Source organism: Papio anubis, chromosome 15, assembly GCF_008728515.1.
Source record: "Papio anubis isolate 15944 chromosome 15, Panubis1.0, whole genome shotgun sequence".
In the NCBI taxonomy this organism is placed as follows: Eukaryota; Metazoa; Chordata; class Mammalia; order Primates; family Cercopithecidae; genus Papio; species Papio anubis.
In genome coordinates this window covers 7,987,084-8,001,312 of record NC_044990.1, presented here as the reverse complement: position 1 = coordinate 8,001,312, position 14,229 = coordinate 7,987,084, and the positions used below count along the sequence as shown (strand labels likewise).

Sequence of the window (14,229 nt, the reverse complement as noted above, 5' to 3'; positions counted from 1 at the left end):
TTTGGGTTGTCTTTTCCCTTTCTTGATGATATCCTCTGAAGGAAACAATTTTATAATTTTTATGAAGACTAACGTATATATTCATCACTCCTGCTTTTGGTGTTACATATAAGAAACTATTGCCTAATCCAAGATCATGAAGGTTCACTCTTACTTTTATTCCTGAGACTTACTGTTTTATATTTTACATTTAAGTCAATAATCCATTTTGAGTTAATTTTGTATATGGTATGAAGCAGGATCCAACTTCATTCTTTTACACATAGGCAACTAGTTATTCCAGCACTATTTATTAAAAAGATCATCCTTTCTTGAATTGAATTATCTTGTCACCTTTTTGAAAACCAATTCATAAAAAATGCAAGGGTTTGCTTCTCGGCCTTATGGATCAGTTTTATACCACTGATCTATAAGGACATAATTTGCCTGCACCACGTTGTCTTTATTACCTTAGTTTTATATTAAAATAGTTTTGAAATTGGGACATGTGACTCCTTCAACTTTGTTCTGCTTTTTCAGGATTACATTGACTATTCTGGGTCCTTTGCATTTCCATATCAATTTGAGGATTAGCTTTTCAATTTATTGGAAGGAAAAGACCTCTGTTTTTGATAGAGATTACATTAAATCTGCAGATCAATTTGGGAAGCATTGTCACCTTAGTAAGTCTTCCAGTCCATGAACACAGGATGTCTTTTCATTTATGTACATTACCTTTAATTTCTTTTAACAATGTTTTGCAGTTTTTAATATACAAGTCCTGAATGTCTTTTGTTAAATTTGTTCCTAAATATCTTATTGTTTTTGATACTACTACAAACGGAAATTTTCATCTTCATATTGTCAATTGTAAGTGCATAGAAATACAACTGATTTTTATTAATCCTGTATATGGCCACCTTACTGAACTTGTTTTTTAGTTCTCACAGTCTGTGTATAGAGTCCTCAGGATTTTCTACATACAAGATCACATCATCTGCAAAGAGATAATTTTACTTCTTCCTTTCCAATCCGGATGATTCTTCTTTCTTTTCCTTGCCTCACTGCCTTCGCTAGAACGTTCAGTATTATGCTGAATAAATGTGAAAACAGTAAACATCCTTGCCTGTTCCTTATTTTAAAAGGAAAACAGTCTTTCATAAGTACGATGTTAGCTGTGGGTTTTTCACAGATTCCCTTCATTAGGTTGAGGAATTTCCCTTCCATTCCTAGTTTTGTATTTTTATCATGAAGTGCTGTTTGAATTTGTCAAGTGGCTTTTTTTTTTTTTCTGTTTCTATTCAAATGATTATGAGGATTTTGTACTTTATTATATTAATATGGTATATTAAATTGATTGATTCTCAGATGTTAAACCAGCATTGCCCTCCTCAGATAAATCCCACTTAGTCATGGTATACAATCCTTTTTATAAACTGCTGATTTGTTTGGTAGTATTTCCTCGCAGATTTTTGTATCTATATTCATACAGAATAACAGCTGATATTTTTCTCGTGATGTCTTTGGCTTTTGTATCAAAGTACTATTGGCCCCAAAGAATGAGCCAAGAATGTTCCCTCCTTGTCTATCTTCTCGAAAAACATTATGCAAAACTGTTGTTAATTCTTTAACCATTTGGTAGAATTTACCAGTGAAGCCATCCCAGTCTGGGCTTTTCTTCGTGGAAAAATGTTTGATTACTAATTCAATCTCCTTTCTCGTTATAGGTCACTTCAGATCTGCCCCTTCTTCTTGAGTCAGTTTGGTAGTATATGTCTTCCTGGGAATTTACCCATTTCATTCAGTTTATATAATTTGTTGAAATAAATGTATTCACAATGTTCTTAATTTCTCTAAAATGGTAGTGATTCTCCTTCTTTTATTTTGGTTTTAATAACTGAGTCTTCTCTCTTTTTCTATTAGTTAAAGATTTGTCAATTTTTTGATCTTTTCAAAAGACAACTTTTTGTTTTTATTGATTTTTTCTATTGTTTTTCTATTCTCTATTTCATTTACTTCTGTTCTAGTCCTTACTATATTTAGTTTATATTCACTTTATTATTTATCTATAAATATATAATTTTAAATATATACAATTTTAATATATTATGTCACATTACATATAAATATATATTTAGTTTACTTAGTTTGCTCTTTCTTTACATTATTAAGGTGAAAATTTAGGTTGTTGGTTTGAGATCTTTCTTCTTTTGTTAATATAGTTATTAATAGATAAAATCCCTCTAACTATTGATTTAGTTGCATTTTAGAAGTTTCATTGTGTTATGTTTTTGTTTTCATTCTTCCCAAACTATTTTCTAACTTGCCTTCCGATTTATTCTGTAACCCACTAGTAGTGTGTTAATTTCCACATTTTCTGTATTTCTGAAATTTCCTTCTATTCTTGATTTCTAATATCATTCCATTGTGGTCAGGAACATATTCTGTATTATTTCGGCCGTTTTAAATTCATTAAAACTTGTTCTGTGACATAGTCTATTTTAAAGAATTTTCTAGAGACATTTAAGACAACGTGTATTCCGCTACCATTGGGTGAAGTGTTCTTTAGGTGTCTGTTAATTCCAGTTGGCTTATAAAGTTGCTCAAGCCTTTTATTTCCTTGCTGATCTTCAGCAAAAAATAAGATCTTCTCAGTTTCAACCCATTATTGAAAATGAGGTATTGAGGCCGGGCACAGTGGCTCACACCTGTAATCCTAGCACTTGGGGAGGTGGAGGCAGGCAGATCACCTGAGTTCAGGAGTTTGAGACAAGCCTGGCCAACAGAGTGAAAGCCTGTCTCTACTAAAAAATATATTTAAAAAAATAGCCAGGCATGGTGGCATGAACCTGTAGTCTCAGCTACTTGGGAGGCTGAGGCAGGAAAATCACTTGAACTCAGGAGGCAGAGGTTGCAGTGAGCCAAGATGGCACCACTGCACTCCAGCCTGGGCAACAGAGCAAGACTCTGTCTCAAAAAAAAAAAAAAAAAGAAAGAAAGAAAATGTGTACTGAAATCTCCAAATATTATTGTTGAATTTTCTATTTCTTCTTCCAATTCTGTTTCTGCTTCACATATTTAGGGGATCTATTGTTAAATACATGTATGTTCAAATTGACTTCCTAAGAAACTGATCCCTTCAACAACAGGTAATGACCTTGTCTTCTGTAATAATTTTCAACTTACAATTTATTTCACTTCATATCCGTATAGCCATTCCAGCTCTCCTTTTATTACTATGTTCATGTTATATCTTATTCTATTCTTTTACTTTCACAGTATTTGTGTCTTCATGTATAAAGTGAGTCTGGTGAATGGCATATAGTTGAGTCATGTTTATTTCATGTTTATTAATTCTGCCAATCCATGCCTTTTGACTAGACTGTTTAGTCCACTTACATTTAAAGTAAAAACTAAAAATGGCAGAATTTTACGTCTGCCATTTTGCTATTTGTTGTCTGTTATGTCTGACGTCTTTTTGTTCCTCCATTACTGCCCTCTTTAATGTTAAATAGACATTTTTCAGTGTCTCATTTTCATTCTGTTTCTTTTACTATACATTTTTTAGTTATTTTCTTAGTGGTTTGTACTCTCTTATATTTACCTATACAATTACCTTTACTGCTACTCTTTATTTCTTTCTGTGGATTTGTGTTACTGACTTGTGTCCTTTAGTTACAAACTGAATGATTACCTTTAATATTTCTTGTAGGGGCAGTCTGCTAGTGACAAATTCTCTGCTTTTGTTTTTCTGAGACATCTTAATCTTTCATTCTTTTTTGAATAATAGTTTTGCTGGGCATAGAATTCTTGATTGACAATTTTTTGTCTTTCAGCATTTTGAATACATCATTCCACTATCTTCTAGCCTCCAGTTTCTGATGAGAAGTCAGCTGCTAATCTTATTGAAGATCCTCTGTACATGATTACTCACTTCTCTCTTGCTGCTTGAGTTTTTGTCCATTATTTCATCAAGTAGTCTTTCTGTCCCCTTTCTCTCATTCTTCTCCTTTTGAGATTTCAATTACATATATGTTAGTATTCATAATGGTATCCCACAAATCTGATGTTCTGTTCATTTCTCTGCATTCTTTTGACTTTCTGTTCCTCATAGTATATAATTTCAATTGATTTATTTTCAAGTTTGCTGATTCTTTCTTCTAATTCAAAACTGCCGATGAGCATCTCTAATAAATTTTTTTTCATTTCAATCACTGTACTTTTCAATTTCATTTCTATTTTACTCCTTTTTTAATAATTTCCCCCTCTTTACTGATATTCTCTATTTGATGAGACACCATTTTCCTACTTTAATTCTTCAGACAAGGTTTCCTTTAGCTCTTTGAACACATTTATAATAGCAAATTTAAAATGTTTGTCTAATAAGTCCAGTATCTGGACTTTCTCAGGGATACTTTTGTTTTTCCTGTTATGGCCCATATGCTACTGCTTGTGTGTGTGTGGAAATTTTATGTTGAAAACTGGATTTAAAAAAATATGGCAACTCTAGAAATAAGATTCCACACTGCATAAAGATTTGTTGTTATATTTGTTGCTATTATTGTTTCTATTGCTATTTCCCAAATTACGTAAAGTCTACTTTCTTTACCATGTTCAGCTGCTGAAGTCTAGCTTCAGTGGTCAGCTAATGATGGGAGAGAGATTTCTGTCTTGAACCAATACATATCACAGCCCTTGCTGAGGGATTGTGTGTGTTGGGGGGTGGGGTACATGCTTTCACCACTCCAGGAGGTAGTTTACAACTCTTAGTCTTCTCTTCCTACTTTACTTATGCAAAGCCTCATTGATAGTCTGAGATGACAGATTAAGGCCTTCTTAAGTATTTCTTGGACATACAGACATGGGCCTTCTGGATTCCAAAGACTACATCAAAGGTTTTTAAAGCCCCCATACATATCTCCTTTTTTTTTTTTTTAAAGCCCCCATAGATATCTCCTTTCCCAATTTTTCCTTTTAAGTTTTTTTGGTTAACCCCAACTGGTGTCACTGCCTCAGGCAGCTGAGAGATTAAACAATTACTGCTGATTGTTTTCCACAAATGCCCTAGGGCTCTGCAAAACAAGCTCTGAGAATGGAGATTTTAGGAAGCTTCTAGAGCAATCACATAGTGACAATTTTCTGAGACTGGGATCTTGGAGGGCTTTAAACCTGTTTTGTCCCTTTCAGTGGCTTCTAGGCTATTAGTTGTTGTTTTTGGTTTGTTTGGTTTTTTTTTAGATGGAGTCCTGCTCTGTCACCCAGGCTGGAGTGCAGTAGTGCCATCTCAGCTCACTGCAACCTCCACCTCCCAGGTTCAAGTGATTCTCCTGCCTCAGCCTCCCAAGTAGCTTGGATTACATGCACACATCACCATGCCCAGCTAATTTTTTTTTTTTTTTTACTTTTAGTAGAGATGGGGTTTCACCACATTGGCCAGGCTGGTCTCAAACTCCTGACCTCAGGTGATCTGCCCGCCTCGGCCTCCCAAAGTGCTAGGATGACAGGTGTGAGCCACTGTGCCTAGCTTAGGCTATTAGTTTTGAGGGCTACAATGGAGCTGCAGAGGAAAGAATGGGAATAAGGTAAGTTTAAAAATCACAAAGTTCACTGTTCTTACTGAGATTCAGACCTTTTTCTTGAATAAATATTCCTCAGATTGTTATAAACCCTTGATTAATTTCCACCATTCTAAAACAGTTTATTTTGGTATTTTTGCCAGTGCTTTCATTGTTGTTGTGCAGAAGAGACTTTTCAGAATGTCTTTACTCCAATAATTCAGATGTGCTTCTGAGATAAGTAATATATTAATGAAATATTTTTAAGAAATCAAAATTAATGGAAAAAAATCCATGATGAACGAAATACTAAAACTTTAATTACAGATAGAATCAGTAACAGTGCTGTTACCAACCAAACTGGAGCCTGACACAAAAGGAAAAATCCGTAATACTGATCCTGTCTTCCTTTAAAATTTTGATATTTTGTTCATTATAGATTTTTTGCATTAATCTTGATTTTCTAAACTGCATAAAATTTTTATTTGTATTACTGACTATCTTGGTGTCCCTTAAATTTTGTGCCTGAGGCAAGGGCTCAACTAGCCTCTCTCTAGTGCTGACCCTGGAGAAATGTGGTTGCAGGCCACATTCCTGCTTTGTTATTCCCTAAACTGAGATATTAATGCTAACTCACATTTATATTTTATTCCAATATCTTGCGCCATTATCAAAATTAAAATCCTAAAATTTGGCAGAAAATTTTCAGTATAAAGTTTGGGGGTAGAGGACAATGTATTTATATTAAAATAACTTCAAAATCTGCTAGTAGTGGCAAATTAGCTCACTCAATATAAAACTAATTACTACCTGCCAGTTAAACTAATATAATGTGGATTTAAAAAAAAAAAAAACTTGCTAGAGTTTTCAGAAAACTAAACGTAATGTTTGGCATGTTCACTGTACAAACTTCCAATGATAACACTAATAGAAAATGCATCAGGCTTAGAAACATCAATTTCAACCAAAATCATTCTGCTACATGATTTCAATTCTCAAATTAACTTCCCCTGAAATAAACTGATAGTAATACAAGAATTAGAAGCAAAAAATGTGTCTGGTTTAATATGTGGCAACATTTCCAACCTGAGAACACAATTATTTGTGTGTAGAAAAATACTGCCTGTCTTGAGAAGCTATTTTCAATGAGTAATGTTAAACAGCTTAGTACAAAGATAATTAATTCTGGATGATTTAAGATTACTTCTCCCATATTTACAGAGACGGTGTTCATATTAAGTTTTTAGACTAGTACTTTGCAGTAGCAATCTGATGAAGTGTGGAAAATAAACTTCCCTATTAAGTGTGCATTATTTGCTTCTGCTGTTTTATTATCATTTATTGTAATCCACGGCTCTATATTTCTTGCTTTCTCTATGGTACTTTTGGGGAAAGCACTTAAAATCACTGTATCAATATCAGTCTGTTTCTGGACAAATGTATTTGCCTCATTACAGTCTTCATAGATGCTAATGCACGATGTTGGCTTTTCATTTCTGCAAGGTGAGTCAAACTTTCTAAAGTCAGTATCAGGCAGTCACCAACACTGGTTTGGCCCTAATCACATACACTGCTGACTTACCTATAATGACTGTGTGTACACACTGTTTTGTTTTTCTATGGGAACTGAACATACTGGTACAATGGGTCTACAGTAAACACAGTAAAAAGACTAACAAGGAGAGGACCTCAGAGATCATACAGCCTATCCTCTCTGGGACAAGGGAAGTACATTTGGCTGAAATACACTAATCTTGTTTTTAAAATCTCTCAACAGATAAACAGTCTCTTCTCCTTCTATCTAGTCTAACTGATAAAAAAAATAGAAATAACGAGACCAAAGTAATCATTTTTTATTTTAACTATTCATTCATCTAACCATTTATTTTAAATTAAATTAAAATCATTTATTTTAAATTTATTGATTTATGTACTTATTTAGCAGATGATATGACCATCTATCTAGAAGATCCAAGGAAAATAACCACAAAACAAGGTTATAATTAACAAGAGTTTGAAAAATGCTTGGTTACATTACATTTTAGAATAGCTTTCTATATATCAATTATTGGTTATATGTAATTCAACCAACATATAGAATATATACAACCAATTAGAAGGCGGCCCATTTACAAAAGCTAAAGAAGAATATCAAATACCCAGGAATGACCTTAAGTCCCCTATTTTCCAACTACAATAGGGCACATGAGAGACGCTTGCAAAGTAAGAGACCGCAAGAAGTCATGACAGGCACAGAGAAGAGAGTCAGGAACACCAGACTCCTATAAATGCCACATCCCCAATGCCAGCTGCATACGTTCACTCAAGCTGCTGTGATGCTCCCTAACCACCAGCAAACAATCCAAGGAAACTCTATATGAGAGATTTCTGTTTTGGTTGTTGAGTTTAAAATTGTTACAAGCTAACAGCTTAAAAAATGAAACAGCTATCCCACCCCAGTTCCATACCCCTGTCTCCATGAGTACAGGAAGGCTGTAACTAAAAACCAGCAGACAGGCCCTGGCTGCAGCTCCCCAATGGCTTCTTCACCTTCTCCACTAAGAAATTCATGATAGCCTGTTGCCAGGTCCACGTGTGTGTGTGTGTGCGTGTGTGTGTCTGTGGTGTTCTGATTAGCAGATGTAGGGCAGCCATCTGGGCATGCAGGAACCTCAGTCAACGTCTGAATAATTTCCCCTCCTCAAACCCTAACCAACCCCAGTTGCCTTTAAGCTGGGGATTCTCTCCGGCTCAGCTCCACTCAGCAAGTTGTTCTAGGTTCTTGGTATTAAGACATTCCTCAAGCAAAAGCAGTGTGGTTCCCACTGTCCACATCTTTTATACATCATAGTTCCATTTGTTCCCAGGGTGACTGCAGGGAGTCCAGGCTGGAGTGAGCTTGCCCCAGTCCCTTTCCTATGACAAGCCAGTGGGAGCCATCACTGAAAACATACACTCTCCCTCCCTACTCGTATTCACGTATGGTCTAGGCTGGATCCCGATGCCCTCGGAGGCCCTCAGTTCCAAGCCACCACACTACTAAAGCCCCAAGAACACCACCAGTGTTCATGGGCAGACTCGGGCGGCTGGAGCGGGGGATAGGGCTGCTGTCATGAGGAAAAGCTGGCCATGAGCATGAGATCCCCCACTGCGGCCTGCAGCTGCCTCCCTGTGCTCCCCACCAATGCCAGCTGCACTCTGGTCAGGCGGCTCACTCTTCCATCTTCTTCAGGGCTCTGCTCACCATCTCCTCTCAGTGAGGCGTCCCCTGACCACACTACTTGAAAGAGCAATTCCCCATCTCCCACGCCTGCTCCCCCGTCTCTGATTTACTTTCTCCATAGCACTATCCATACCTGATATATTAAGTACTTAACCTCATCTGATTCATTCCATTGTACTGTAAGTTCCTCAAGGGTACAGTTTTTGTCTGTTTTGTTTGCTGCTCTATACCTAACACGTAGAACAGTGCCTGGCCTATGGTGACACTCAAACTTTTTTGTTGGCTGGTGTGGGGGAAAAAAAAAAATCTGGACACTGGTTAAAGGCAGTCAAGACAGATTTTACTCCATACTACCACAGTGAAAGAGACTTCAGTATAGAGCTGAGCTCAACTCCGATTCAGGTAGAGGTGACTGGGTGTTTTAAAGAGAGAATGAGGAACTAGCGAAGAAAAATGAGAATGTGTGTGGGCTCAAGCAGGGTCAAGGACATAGAACATTACAGCAAGCAGACCAGGGGGTTTGCCAATGAGACTAGGCCATCTGTGACTGCTAAATGTCACTTGTCAAAGTTAGGCTCCTACCCACCTACAGAGACTAGAGGACAGAGCCCTATCCTCCCTGATGATTACATGTCAAAGGAATGGCTCACAGACACTGATGAAGACACTTCAGGTGGTAGGAGATACACATATACCTCAAAGGCACAGAGAAAGAATTACAATTGTAAGTTTTTCATAAACGATCTAACAAAATGAAAGTCAGGGGCCTATTATCATTTGTGTAGGCTAGAACAAAAGACAAATACTTTGGGGCAGCCTTGAGCTTTTGTAGGCAGGAATGCAAGTGAGGCTGGGTCATCCCAGGAACATGGCCTTAGGCTGCTAGATGCCATGTTATAAGGCTTGGCTGTGCCCCCACACAAATGTCATCATGAATTATAATTCCCACAATCCCCATATGTCATAAGAGGGACTAGGTGGGAAGTAATTGAATCATGGGGGCGATTACCCTCGTGCTGTTCTCGTGATAGTAAGTTCTCATGAGATCTGATGGTTTTATAAGGTGTTTTCCCCCTTTTGCTCATTATTCTCTCCTGCTGCCATGTGAAGAAGGATGTGTTTGCTTCCCCTTCCACGATGATTGTAAGTTTCCTGAGGCCTCCCCAGCCATGCTGAACTATGAGTCAATTAAACCTCTTTCCTTTATAAATTACCCAGTTTCGGGTATGTCTTTATCAGCAGGGTGAGAACAGGCTAATACACCATGTGACAGTGTTTTCAGATCCCTCGGAGGGTGGGAGCACAGACAAAATTGTTTGTGTTGAAAGCTGCAGTTCTTACAGGCCAAGGTTGAGGCCCAGTTGAGAAGAGGGCTCAGGGGAGCCTGGCTAAAGTTTGGTCAAAAGGAGAGTCTCTGTGGATGGGTGGGTGGATGGTAGATAGATGACTGATGGATGGATAATTGATAGACAAGGTATATGGGTTGGTGAGAAGGGTCAAGATGATAAGATCTAAAGGCATCCACATTCACACAGGAAGTAGAAATCATTTCAGAGAAAAGGGGAAACTCCTTGACTCTTTTCAACAACTCGTTTCAAACGTGTGTGGTGGATATTATAAGCCTCCCACTTGCTCATAAAAACTGCTAATGGGAACAAGCTGATATTCATCTAGTCCTTCCAAACATGCATTTGTTTCCTGTAGGATATTTTCCAGGAATGAATTTGTTTGCTCACTGTTGAAAATTCATATTAGAGACCAATCCTAACAAGCTTACAGAAGGATCTCCTATGGAGCTGATGCTATCTGTTCCTATTAACATTTTATTAATGAAGCATCTTTCAGTAGGGTTTTTTCCTTCCTTTCCGCCTGGCATCCTGCCTCTGAGAGGAGGAAGAGCTTTTTGAACCCACTTTCCTCCCTTCCCCACCCCATTTCCACTCTTCTCCACCTCCAGCTCACACACTGATCCAAAACAGTCCCACGTGCATGAGATTACGAGGCAAGGAGCTGGTTCTCCAGGTAAGTGCCTGATTTCAGAGGCTCCACACAGCCCTAGGTTACAGCAGTTTGCATTTTCTCAGCAAGGCAACTATGATATTGTACAGATTCTTTTTTTATCTTTCCAGATGACAAAAATTAAACTAAGAATAGGCAATTTTGTAAGTTAATACTCAAAGATAAGCTGGAGCCTGGGATAGATGCAGGGTCTGTGGAACCTTGGGTTTATATAATTGGTGGTGGGAAGGTAGAAAGAGTACTCTCCCTATTAAAAAAAAAAAAAAAAAAAAATCCAAAAGTGCAAATAGAAACTCAGGGATGACCACATGAACACACTGCCAGTGCCCCTCCCAGAGGGCTCCGAAGAAGCCTATGTGAGGGAGGGACCTGAGGCTTAGGTTCCTTAGCTCCCCAGTCGATCTGCCGCTGCTGGAGATAGAAAGGACTAGAGAGGTTTCTGCCACAGCATTCAAATCTCCAGAAAATCGCTAAGCATAACAGTCTTCTATTACATCAATCCCCCAGACGCTATTCTTACCTCTCGTTCACAAACCACCATCCCTGCTGTTCCCTCTAATTTGCCAACAGCAATTCATTATAAAAGTGTGTATGCCGGGGTGGGTTTGGGCATCCTCCCGGATTTTGGCTTTAACAGTCTAGTTCCGTGTCAATTATGTAATAGCCAAAACAGGGAGTTTAACGGAGTACCAAAAGCACAGTCAGAGTTCTTACATAAGCCTTCATAAACCATCCATAAGATCTGCTTCTAGATTTGGATATTTGGGATTACATAAGGTAGACAGAAAACACTGCCTCAGAGGCCAGGTTTCTTTCTGACCTTAAAAACAATAAAAGCTTTTTGCACTTAATTTACTAGTTTACAGTAATACAGTAAGTTTTTAATTTGATACGGAAAATAATCTTTCCTATGACTTACTTTACCGTGTAAACATAAAGGAACCCTGACACTACTACTCAACTTTCATTGGTACTTCCGCAAATGAAATATATATCACTTAAGATTCCCAAAAGTATTCTACACGGAATTATGGGTCCCTGATAAACACCAACTACTCTTTGCAGGAAAAACAATAAAGAAAGAGCATTTAGACAAAACACGAAAGTCTACATGCTGTAATTCTTTGATGTGTCCCCTTTCCAATACCATTTTTTTCTTCCCATGTTTCTAATAACGTATTTTTGACTTACCTTAAACCACTGTAGCAACACCATAGGCTACAAAGTGACAAAACAATGCTCCACAATGGGTCTCACCCCTTGCTACACGTTAGAATCACCAGGAAAGCTTTTTAACATTATAGGTATCAAAGCATCACCCCAAACCAATTAAAACAGAATACTAGGTGGAGGGGGGACAAGGGGTCTTCCCAGCCATCAGTATATCTGATGTTTTCTACTTTTGTATTTTTACCTGAAAAAAATAGCCAGAAATGTGAGTACTGGTTTTGGGGCCTGTGGAAAGGCAAGGGAAAGAGAGACACATCTTGAATAACTGGCAACTCATTATTACCACATTTCCATCAGAGATAAAAATAAAATCATTCAATAGTTTGAAAACTAGAAAGGATACACGTAGGATCTTTTTACCAATAAGTAGTCAAACAATTCTCACCAATTCATAATAGACTTTACAAAACCAATTTTTCAATGCTTTACAATTTTACCTAACGACTTTTTTAAATATAGGGTCCTATATTATCTTAAAAGGGTACCTCAAGCTAAAACCACTGCTTATCTCCAAGTAAACTTAAAGCATGACACTCTCTTCTTAGGTGCTCTGGTAATCACACATAACTTTACCAATGAGCAAATATTTTTTTAAGCACTTATATAACAGAGTACAGGCGCCTTTGGTATCCTGCCAAGAGTACTTCTTTCCGTGTTTGTATTTAAAATAGAATGGTAGTAACATCACTTGTGTGCCTGTAATTCCTTCTGTGCACAGGCTCAGAATGAAAAAAAAAAAAAATGGATGTAGCAAGCCGCTTCACTGCTTTGCCATTATAAAGCTTGAAGGAAATAACACACTCATACTAAATTAAGACGAAGACTCAGACCAAATTATCCAAAGCTGGGGGTGGGTAGGGAAGAACTCGCTTTAACTAACCTACCAACGCCTCTAAAGCAGGGGGTGTTGAACCTGGCAGCACGCGAAGGTGCCAAAAGAGCTGCAGTCCCTCAACCAGAGCAGGTGATGTGGGCAGGAAGCATCAGCGCTCCGGAGACGAGAGGCCGACCCAGCCCGGCGCTGCCCCGAGCCCGGCTGCGCGCTCCCCAACTCCGCGCACCTGTCTCCGGCGGGTCCAGAGGGCGGGCAACAGAGCCAGCCGACCCCGCCGGACAGCGCAGCAGAGGATTCGCTCACCTGGGTCGAAAAGAGCCAAGAAAGATGTAATGTCCAAGAGGCCACCACTGCCCTCACCGAGACGCTCATCCCGGGCCAGGTTCCGCCACGCTGCTTCCTCCTCCTCTCCAGCTCGAGTTTTCTATTTACCGACAGGTCTGTACTCCGCTAAGCGGTCAAGGGTTTCCGCAGAAGGGAGAAGATAAACTTACCCTGAGAGCCGGCGGCGGCGGCGGCGCAGGTGGAGCGCGAGGGGCGCCCCCGCACCTGGAGCAGCCGGTGCTCGCTATCACCTCTGCCCGCCCACGCCCGCGCCGCGGCTGCGCCCCACTCCGCGCCCCCGCACTCACCTCGGCGCAGGCACCGCCCAGGCCGCCGCCCCCGCTCGAGCGCCGGGGCGCAGCCGGGGACTGGAACCGCCCGCGCGACGCCCAGGCGCTCCCGGCTCAACCGCGGCCGCGGCTGGTCCTCTGGCCGCCTCGCCTGGACAAAGAGAAGCCGCGGGGCCGGCGGCCGCCCAGCCCAACCTTCGCAGCGCGCCGCGCGCGCCTCGCCCGCGAGGTGCCGTCCGCGGTGACAGCGGCCAGACGGCGAGCGGGCCCGAGCGGCAGGCGGCGCGGGGCAGCTGATACGCGCACCCCCTCCTGGCCGCCTGGAGACGCACTCGCCGAGACCCGGGCGCCTCCTCCCGGCCCGCACTCTGCGCCCCGCGTCGCAGCCCCTCAGCCGGGAGTCGCAGCGCCCTCTGCCGACCGCCCCTGCGCCGGCTCCTACGCGCGCGCCTGCCCGCCCCAGCTCCAGCTCCAGCCCCAGCCCCAGCCCCAGCCCCAGCCCCATCCTCACCCTCGGCCTCCACAGGAGCCGGGCGCGGCGCAGGCGGTTGCTCCGCTGGTCACCGCGGTGCCCGAGCGTCGGGAGACCCCAGGAGAAAGAAGGAGTAAGACTGGGTTGGCGGCTCCAGGGCAGGCCTCCGGGAATGGGTTCCGCTGTTTTCCGCTTAGAACAGAAGAGGGAGCCGCTTCGAATTAGGCGCAGCAAGAGGCATTGGGGTTCAGCATCGGGAAGAACTTTGGAGGACGCTAGGGTGCCTGATTCACAGGAGCCCA

General features: G+C 40.6%; 1 protein-coding gene across 3 annotated transcripts in view; it reads right to left on the bottom strand.

The window, feature by feature from the left end:
- Nucleotides 1-13,696, bottom strand: part of MTUS2 (microtubule associated scaffold protein 2) — a 620,405-nt gene extending 606,709 nt beyond the window's left edge. For 2 of the 3 annotated variants that reach the window (XM_017951161.3, XM_021929367.2), the window contains exon 1: nucleotides 13,145-13,229. The gene's annotated coding sequence lies outside the window, so the exon portion shown is untranslated. Of the gene's footprint in view, nucleotides 1-13,144; nucleotides 13,230-13,473 lie in introns of those variants that run through there. The other variant, XM_021929366.2, reaches the window with a different exon arrangement.
- Between the last annotated feature and the right edge of the window lie 533 nt (nucleotides 13,697-14,229).